The sequence below is a fragment of the Gavialis gangeticus genome, unplaced genomic scaffold, assembly GCF_001723915.1.
Source record: "Gavialis gangeticus isolate Ggan-Ray unplaced genomic scaffold, GavGan_comp1, whole genome shotgun sequence".
In the NCBI taxonomy this organism is placed as follows: Eukaryota; Metazoa; Chordata; order Crocodylia; family Gavialidae; genus Gavialis; species Gavialis gangeticus.
The window spans coordinates 25,544,612-25,553,328 of record NW_017728993.1 but is presented as its reverse complement, the minus strand read 5'-3'; the positions used below and the strand labels follow the sequence as shown (position 1 = coordinate 25,553,328).

The 8,717-nt window shown below is 48.4% G+C and overlaps 1 protein-coding gene and 1 long non-coding RNA gene across 2 annotated transcripts in view; one reads left to right on the top strand and one right to left on the bottom strand.

Annotated features, from left to right (window-relative positions):
* Positions 1 to 107, bottom strand: part of TESK2 (testis-specific kinase 2) — a 147,746-nt gene extending 147,639 nt beyond the window's left edge. The window contains exon 1 of the mRNA XM_019501398.1: positions 3 to 107. The gene's annotated coding sequence lies outside the window, so the exon portion shown is untranslated. The remainder of the gene's footprint in view (positions 1 to 2) is intronic.
* A 417-nt stretch (positions 108 to 524) lies between these two features.
* Positions 525 to 8,211, top strand: LOC109286724. Its single transcript, XR_002094661.1, has 2 exons — positions 525 to 1,148; positions 7,302 to 8,211. It is a non-coding gene; the product is annotated as an uncharacterized LOC109286724 (long non-coding RNA).
* Positions 8,212 to 8,717: the final 506 nt, after the last annotated feature.

The window sequence follows — 8,717 nt, the reverse complement described above, 5'->3', positions numbered from 1 at the left end:
ACCTGCGACAGGCGCGGCGGGCTGTCATGGCGGCGCCTCGCCAGACCCGGGGCTCAGAGCAGCGCGGGGTCCCGGGGCTCGGCTCCTTCAGCCCAGCCAAGACGCAGCCCCACCCCCGCCCGCACCCCGCCCTCTTAGCCAATGGGCACCGAGGGAGGGGTGATGGGCGCGTCAAACCAGCCTATGCCAAAGGGCGATGCACGCGGCGCCACTTTCAAGCCTCTCTGAGTCAGCGGCGCCTCTAGGTTGGCTGTCGGGACTCTCAATGGACGGCTGGCTGAGCCAACCGCACTCAGGCACCCCCCCTCCGCTCCATAGCAACAGTGGGGCTGGGAAAAGAGGGAGGAGGTTACTAGGGGCGCCTCGACTCCATTGGCCAGCTGCAAGGGGCGGGATATAAATAAGAAGCTAGCCTATCAGAAGGCAGGCTTGTGCTGATGGATAGGACAGCGAGCCAATTAGGAAATGTTGACAAGAGGAGGGGGTGTGAGGCTGTCAGCTAGGCAGGCAGCTGCGGGGGGGGGCAGGTCCTAGCATGCACCGCGCTGCCCTGCCTCAGGGGCCAGAGGCAGGTCACAGAGGCCCCTCCCATGGCATGGCCTGCAACCCTGGCCTCTCACAGCCACGAGGCAGTGCGCCGTAGTGCCCACTGCTCCCTCAGCCCCGTGCCAGCCGAGCCGGGATCCTCCACACACATTTTTCTCCAATTCAAAATACACCAGAAGTTTTCCTGACACTGTGGGGGCCTAGGGCAGCACGGATTCAGTCTAAGCTGGAGGCAAAAACAGATATAATCTCATTGGCACAAGTGAGAAGCCACATGCGGGACTGTGAAATAGGAGTTCGGTGACCAGGAACAGCCAACGCAGCAGAAATAAAGGGGAGCTCGATGTGGGGGGATGTCAATTCCGTTACAAGGGACGTCAAGCCCGTTAAAAGGAAGAGAGAGTCGTTAACACCTGGGGAATGAAGAGTGCGGAAGGGATGTGGGAGATGATGACGAGCTGACTGGAAACGGTGCCGGGTGGTTTCAAACTTTGGGAGCAGCAGGCATCTAAGGCTACATCTAGAATAGACTGAAACAGGCGAATCGCGCAAGACGTTTAGACCGGCTGGCCGTGCAAAGTAAGACCATTCACACGTATGAGGTAATCATCACATGTTAACTGGTGAATCGTGCAATGAATTTAGACCAGCCACCTGTGCAAAGTAAGACCAGTCACATGTACAAAGCAATCATCATACAATTAACTGGTGAATCACACAATATAGACCAGCCACCTGTGCAAAGTAAGACCGTTCATATGTACAAAGTAATGATCACACAATTAACTGACGAATCGTGCAATAAATTTAGACTGACCACCCATGCAAAGTAAACCTGGTCACACATACAAAGTAATTGTCACATAATTAACTGGTGAATCATGCAAGGAATTTAGACTAGCCACCTGTGCAAAGTAAAACTGTTCACATGTGCAATGTAATAACTGGTGAATTGCACAATATGGACTGACCATCCATGCGAAGTAAGACTGTTTTCATAGATTCATAGATTAAGGGTCGGAAGGGACCTAGTAGATCTTCTAGCCCGACCCCCCGCCAGGGCGGGAGAACAACAAAAAACCCCAAAAAGAGAAACGGGACTCAAATGTTCATATGTACAAAGTAATTATCACACAATTAACTGGCGAATCATGCAATAAATTTAGACTGGCAACCTGTGCAAAGTAAGACCAGTTGCACATAAACAGTAATTATCACACAATTAACTGGTGAATTGCACAATCATTTTAGACTAGCCACCTGTGCGAAGTAATCATCACATCACAAAAATGATCATCCTGCTATAAAGAGAGCCAACCAGCTATAAAATTGGTGCTTGAAAAGGTGTAACAACTTTCTATATAACTGGTTGCTATCCAGCTTGAATTTGAACTTGTAGCAGGGCCCAAAGTGAGGTGCATGTGCACCAGTGCACACCACCAGATCCCCCCTGCCATCAGGAGAGATTGAGCTGTATTATCCGGCTCCCAGGCCCCTGGTACTCATTACATATATCACGCAATTAACTAGTTAAACTTTATATAATGAACTGGTTAAACACACAGTAAATTTTGACTAGCCCCATGTGCAAAGTCATTATCGTGGGATAAAAATTATTACCCAGCTATAACGAGCCAACCAGTTATAAAGTTAGTGCTTGAAAAGGTGTGACAACTCTACAGCTGGTTTCCATCCAACTTTGATTTGAATCTGTAGCAGGACCCCCAGAATTGCAGGGCTCACATAGTTACAAGAAGGGGGCAAGCTGCTACAACCCCACAGAGCAGTAGAGAAGGGGGAGGCAGAGTCACGCAGGACAGCGTGTTGGATCCTGCCATGGTTTCCATGCCCTGCCTGCCGGAGCTGCTCCTCCACATGAAACCTGCAGCGTCATCCACGCAATGCAACTTTGTCAGGATTCTGGATGACCTGTGGGCTCCTGGCAAGTTGTCAGTGTGGCTCCATGATCAGAGAAAAGCGCAGATGTCCATTAGTATGAAATGAGGCTGACACCTAGTGCTCAAACGTGAGCATTTCTAATGATGGAAAGCAGAGAAAAAGAGACCCGAAGGGTAAATATGATTAACTCCCTGAAGAAGATGTAATAATTCCAGCATTCTGGGATCAGTGACATACCTGATAGAAGAAGTTTAAACTTTAAACTAGGCTCGTCAGGGCAAGGGATAGACGAGGGAGGAGGAAGTCTTGGGCCGCTAAACCAAGCAGCGCCCACAAGTACAGCCCAGCCTAGACTGACGAACGGTACATATACACAGGTAAGCAACAGGGGCCAGGGCAATGCTGTGATTAGGGGGCCAGTGCACACATCCACAGGAGGCCTCAAATGCCCCTACACAAACACTCATAGGATGGAAAACAAGCAGGAAGAACTTACCCTCCTGCTAGCTGACACCAATCCAGGCATAGTGGGACTCACTGAAACATGGTGGGACCCAACGCATGACTGGGCGGTGAATATCAAGGGCTATAGGCTGTACAGGAGGAACAGGACAGGGAGGAAAGGCAGGGGCATGGCGCTCTACATTAAGGAGGAATACAAATCCTCACCAGGTAGCACAGAGTCAGAGGAGGGACACATGTAAGTGCTCTGGGTTAAAATACAAGGCAGTTGCGGGGAAAGGGACTTAACGGTGGGGTCGACTACAGACCTCCCAACCACGGGGAAGAGCTAGATCAGGAATTCTTCAGTCAGCTCACAGAGGCAGTTAGGTCCAAGGACGTGGTCATCATGGGTGACCTGAACTTTCCAGGCATCTGCTGGGAAGAGCAGTCAGCCAGGTCTGACCGCTCACGTAGGTTCCTAGCCCAAATGCAGGACCTCCATCGAACCCAGGAGTGCACAGCCCCACCGGGGGAGACGCCTTGTTGGACCTGGTGCTGGACACGGGTGACAACCTGGTGAGGGGGCTGCAGGTGCTCGACCACCTGGGCGACAGCGATCATTGCCTGCTGGGATTCACCATCCAGCACAGGGTGGCAAAGGCCTGCAGCAAGGCAGCAGCCCTGGACTTCAGGAGGGCAAACTTCAATGAGCTAAGGAGAATAGTCGGGGAAGCACTGAGGTCCTGGAGGGGAGGGGAGCCAGCTGTCCAAGGAGAGTGGTCGCTCCTTAAGGAGACGATCCTCCAAGCCCAAAGGGAGGTAATCCCAACGCGGATCAAAGGGAACAGGAGGGTGCAAAAGCCCCCATGGCTCACCAAAAGCATCTGGGAATGTCTCCTAGCTAAAAGGGAAGTGCATACCCAATGGCAGGGGGGGTCATCCCCAGGGGGGACTATACTGCAGTTGCTCAGGGCTGCAGGGAGCAGTCAGGAAGGACAAGGCGAGGATGGGGCCGGGACAAGCTGCCCAGATCAAAGACAACAAGAAGTCCTTTTTTAAATAGGGGGTAAAAAGAAGGTACCGGGTAACTTGGGGCCCCTGCAAGACACGCTAGGAAATTTGGTCGTCACACCAGACAGCAAAGCTAACCTATTTAACAATTTCTTTGCCTCCATTTTCCTGAGCAGGGACTGGGTCACCCCCCCACACTGGGACCTCCATAGGTCCCAGGGGAGGCACACCCAGGCCTAGGGTGGGTGAGGATCTAGTCAGGGAACGTCTGGAGGGACTGCACGTACTTAAATCAGCTGGTCCAGACGATCTCCACCCCCGAGTGCTGAGGGAATTAGCTGAGGTCATTGCGGGACCCCTGGCACGGCTGTACAAGCACTTGTGGTGCTCTGGTGTGGTGCCAGAGGACTGGAAGAGGGCCAACGTGGTTCCCATCTTCAAAAAGGGAGGAAGGAGGACCCAGGGAACTATAGGCCAGTTAGTCTTACCTCGGTCCTGGGTAAGCTTTTTGAGAGAATTATTCTAGCACATGTCCACGAGGGGCCGGGGGGAGATCATGCTTAGGGGCAACAAACATGGGTTCATTCAAGGCAGGTCCTGTCAGACCAACCTGGTGGCCTTCTACGACCAGGTCACCAAATCCTTAGACGCAGGGGCAGCAGTGGACATCGTCTTCCTGGACTTTCAGAAGGATTCGACACTGTCTCTCACCCCGTTCTCATTAAGAAACTGGGGGCTGTGATGTCGACACCCACACAGTCAGATGTGTCGCCAACTGGCTGGAGGGCCGCACCCAGAGAGTGGTGGTGGACGGGTCATTTTCAGCCTGGAAGGATGTGGGCAGTGGGGTCCCCCTGGGCTTGGTCCTCAGGCCCGCACTGTTCCTGTTCAACATCTTCATCGGTGACTTGGAGGAGGGGGTAGAAAGCACCTGTTCAAATTTACTGACAACACTAAGATGTGGAGGGATGTGGGCATGCTAGAAGGGAGGAATAGGCTGCAATCGGACCTAGACAGGTTACAGCAGTGGGCGGATGAGAACAGGATGGGATTCAACACCGACAAGTGCAAGGCGCTGCATCTGGGGAGGAAGAGCCAGCACCATACCTACAGGCTGGGGAACTCCCTTGTCATCAGTGCAGAGGCAGAAAAGGATCTTGGAGTCATCATTGATGCCAAGATGAACATGGGCCGGCAGTGTGGGGATGTGGTAAGGAGGGCCAACTGCACCTTGTCATGCATCCACAGATGCATCTCGAGCAGGTCCAAGGAGGTGATCCTCCCCCTCTATGTGGCACTGGTCAGGCCAGTGACTAGAAATAATGGTCACAAGCTGGCAGAGGGGAGATTCAGACTAGACATCAGAAGGCGCTACTTCATTGTCAGGGCGGCTAGGATCTGACCAGCTTCTAAGAGAAGTGGTGCTGGCTCCTACCCTGGGGGGCTTTAAGAGGAGGCTAGATGAACACCTTACTGGGGCAGAGGGTTGGACTTGATGATCTGCTCAGGTCCCTTCTGACCCTACTAACTATGAAACTATAAACTAACTATGAAACTATGAAGTTTTAACCGTATAGGCATAGAGTTGGAAGGGAGCATGTGGGTCACCTGGTTTAAGGCCCAGTGCAAATGCAGGAGTGCTACTCCTAAATCTTTCCTTTCTAGTGCGTATCTGACCTCTTTGAAAACTTCCAGTGAAGGAGAATCTAGATAGCAAGTATATATTTGCCAGATGGCACATGCAAATTTTGAGCATGAAAGGAACACATTCTCAGAGCAGTATAGGGTCTAGGAAAATCTTCCACAATAAAATCTTTTCCCATTTGTGCTGGGGAGGTGCTGTGAAAGGCAGCTCGCCCTGTCCTCATTGCCTTTTGTTGAATTATTCTGGGCCAATTTTTCACCTTTTGCTAAGAGAGAGATGGGGAATTGTGATCCTTAAAGCCTTATACTGGGTCTGATTTAAATAATAAATACCCATACACTTATTTGAGATTCTCATCTGGAAACCAAACTCTTATAAATAAATACCCACACCTGGGTCAAAGGAAAAAAATAATGCAAAAACCTTTTAATCTTCTCTTCCCTTTTTGAATGATTTCTCTAAGGCAAGCCTCTCATCAAATGTTATTCCATTACATTTTAATAGGGATAGATCTGTCCAGGACTTCAGTTAATTGCTTCTAATGTATAAACAGCCAGTGTGGCTGACTGGCAAATCAAAATCAGGGAGAACGAAAACATTTCCAAATGTTCCTTGATCCACTGACCTGTCACCTTTCTAAAAATCTTACTTCTGGCAATTAAAAGGAAGCCCATAAGACATCAGCTACCAACCAGAAGCACATATAGGTATATATTATTCCCTGCTACAGATGTCACGGCACAGCACTGGTCTGTGTTAATTGCATACAGGTAATTATGTACCTGTAGTCTGTGTCCTGTCCATGTCTAGAATACTTGTTTAGTCTGCACCTGATCAGTGAGCAGCTGGCTATATACTTACACAGCTCTTGGCAATTATATAATCTGTTGCTTGGTTAAGAATAACCAAGTGCCTTACCTAAGAAATACTTCCCAGAGTGAGAGCTGACCTGAAAAAAAAAACCTAGCACGAAGTGAATACTCACTTAGATTAATTAAAAAGGATGTTTTAATTTAATCTAATTCCAATATTGACTATAATCTTACTCAACTGGCAAATCCAGTCTCTTAGATTCTAGCTTTAAAATCTCATTGGCACGTTGTCAAACTCATGATTGGCCCCTATTCACCCTAACATAATTGGATTCCAAAGTTAAGACATGCTAGAATTAATTTGGTTTCTGCACCTGTAACTGGGCTCTCCCATGTGTATGAAATAGCATTTTACTTGTCTATGTACTACTTTTCCCATGAGAGTCCTGCCCATGCCTGGGGTTCCTCATTCAGGTCTACTTCTTCCTCCAGTTCTTGTTCCCCACCGTTTCAGGCAGTTTACTTCCTCCCTCTTATTCATCATAACTTAATTGATCTGTGCCAAGGAAAGCAAGCAAACCTATTCAGATCTGTCAGCTACTTTTGTTCTCTGGTGCTTAAAGCGGGAGCTGCCTCCAAAGCAGCCTGACAGCTCCTGGACACCTGACAACCTTGGCTCCGGGATGGCACTTCCCACCAGACTTAAATTCCTTTAAAAATATTTAAAAGCTACGTTTTCAGTGCTAGAAATTCAGAGGGAAGTTTGTTCAGGTATCTCCACCCTAATCTAAGTTTAAAAGATTACGCAGAGTAAACTCTTAAACATCCCAATGGTTTTATATGTGTTCTGCAGATCCCAAATATTCAGCATGTGAAGGATCCCTCTAGAATCACACATTTGCTGCTGTTTTATGCTCAGTTAAATTAACTCCAGTATTTTCCAGCTTTTCAGATAGATATTCCCTTTATTCCATTTGTACCAGCTGCTGCTTTGACACCTCATGGCTTACACTTCTCTCCCTTCATTTGGTTTAGGACAGAACCACTGAACTGAAGCAAAAACATCATCTTTTCCCCCTTCAGTCCCTCAGCAATGTCACCCAGGTCCTGCATTTCAACACAGATAATGGCTCTCTCTCTTTCCCCACCAGTGGGCTTGTTGACAGCTTTCAGGTGCTGGCATTTAAAACAAACCAAAGGTCTGGAAATTCCCTACTGCCATATGCCAGTATAATCTAGTATGACAAAGCTCTTTTGGGGATTACCTTCTCTGTAGAAAGCACTCTTCACATCTCTCTCTCTCTCTCATATACTCATCACAGGCAGCTTCACGCTCATAATTATGCAGAGGGACAATCCAAATGTGTGGGATGGCTTATAAATTGGGACATTGTTATAAGCATAGCTACTGTTTTTTTCAAGAGCAAGCAGCCTGTGTTTGGGAATAAGAAGAACCAAAGTTTTGCTGATGATCTCATGGGCACATGCAGAAGCAGCAAAAGCCCTGTCTGAAACCAAAGCTGATTGTTTCCTACTTGCCACTTCCCTCACTCACAAGAATAAGCAATGCTTGCAGCACTGGCTCTCAAACCTGCAGAAAGGCAAGTGGCTTAAAAAACTTTTAATTGTTTCCTGAAGGAGGAAAATTAATGGTAGATAGAAAGCGATTGGAGAAAGAGATCCACAAAGGTCACCTTTATTAGTAACGATTTTTGTCTGGTATTCAGGAAGAAAGGCAAGAGTCATGCATCCTGAAAATACCACTACAGGAAGCTCTGCACACCCGGGGTATCACCCCCCACACCCCCTTCACAGAGCCGTTGAGCTGACTGTCTTGCTTAATGATCAAATGCTTGGAAAAACTGTTCTGTGGCTTGTGGTTGACTTCTTTCTACTTTCGATACAACTCCCTTCTCTGGAGAGGCTGCTCTGTCTATTTAATTGTCACAGGCCTTGCAAGAAGCCAAACATGAATTCACCCCACAGTAATCAAAATTTGATTTAAAAAGAGCTCAGGTGATAGGAGGTAAGAGGGGAAGTCCCTGCTGCAGAGCATGGGAAATGCCCCTGGGACTGCAGGATAGAAAGATGTTCCTTCTTTACTGATGAAAACCATCTCTGTGAATGCTTACGTCCTGGAGAGGGCTCTGAACACCAGTATTAATGAGGAGAACATGGAATGGGAGGAGAGAGGGGTTTGGATGACTGTATGCAGCACGATTGAAACCATTACTTCAATCCTGTGTCCAGTCTGGGTGCCCACATATAAAGGATGCTGACAAACTGGAAAAGGGTTTGGAAAAAGAGCTGCAAGAATAGTCCAAGGTTTGGAAAATGCACTTGGTAGCAATGATGAAAGA